This window comes from Priapulus caudatus, unplaced genomic scaffold (genome assembly GCF_000485595.1).
Source record: "Priapulus caudatus unplaced genomic scaffold, Priapulus_caudatus-5.0.1 Scaffold520, whole genome shotgun sequence".
Taxonomy (NCBI): Eukaryota; Metazoa; Priapulida; class Priapulimorpha; order Priapulimorphida; family Priapulidae; genus Priapulus; species Priapulus caudatus.
This window is the reverse complement of record NW_014577581.1, coordinates 59,336-60,435: the sequence shown is the minus strand read 5'-3', so window position 1 is coordinate 60,435 and position 1,100 is coordinate 59,336. Positions and strand designations below refer to the sequence as shown.

Here is a 1,100-nt window from a genome sequence, read left to right as displayed (position 1 = left end):
GTATCTAAATATATATAAAATCTGAAATTTTACCTACATACAATTACATATTACATACAAATTACATACAATTTTTCAAAAAAAGGGAAATGGGGTGATTTCATAGTACAATTTCACTTATTTAGATATTATTTTTGAAAATATCATTCTGGTACGAAGCATCATTAATAAGTCAAATTCTTAAAAAAAGCAAAATGCATTGAGTAGTTTTGAAGATATATGTTCTTGAAAGTCAGTGGACGGCGGCGGGCAGGGTTACACCTTCCGTTGTCAAATATTTGCACACACGCGCGCGCACGCACGCACACACCGCATTCACACACACACGGGCATGCGCAGGCACAATCACACGCGCACCCACGCACACACATACACGCACACGCACACACACACGCATACATACATACACACGCATACGCACACGCACACGCACACGCACACACACATACACACAACTGAAGCCGTCTCTCGTTGGGGTTTGTCTTAATTTTTCGCTTCACAGCTGTGCGCGGCAGTGATTGGCTGTTTATACACCGCAGCCGCAATGTCTTTGGTGTGTGCATGTGTGCGCGTGCCGGTGTGCGTTCGTGCGTTCGTGCGTGCGTGTGTTTAGTGTGACTTGCTATGCTAGGTGAAGGCGCCACCTAATTAAATGCTTATTATTATACCTTTAATCTACATTTAGTATAGCTATATTATCATTAAAACCCGTGAGAAAACACATTAATAGTTTCACACCATTTTAAAAGGTTATGGTATATATAGTGTGGTGTGTGTGTGCTCTTAGACAATCGAAACGGCGTCTAAAATTGTCAGAGCATTGGGAGCCGGGTAAGCGCGGGCACGGTTACACCTCCCGTTGTCAAATGTTTGCACACGCGCGCACGCACGCACACACCGTATTCACACACATATACGGGCATGCGCACGCACAATCACACGCGCACCCACGCACACTCATACCACATTTACACACACACGGGCGCGCACACACATACACGCACACGCACACGCACACGCACACGCACACGCACACGCACACGGAACAAACAACAACACACACACAACCACAACAACACACACACACACACACAACACTA

General features: G+C 45.4%; 1 protein-coding gene across 4 annotated transcripts in view; it reads right to left on the bottom strand.

Moving 5' to 3' along the window:
* Window positions 1-1,100, bottom strand: part of LOC106811260 (2-phosphoxylose phosphatase 1-like) — a 7,639-nt gene that overhangs the window by 2,640 nt on the left and 3,899 nt on the right. The window lies entirely within an intron of this gene.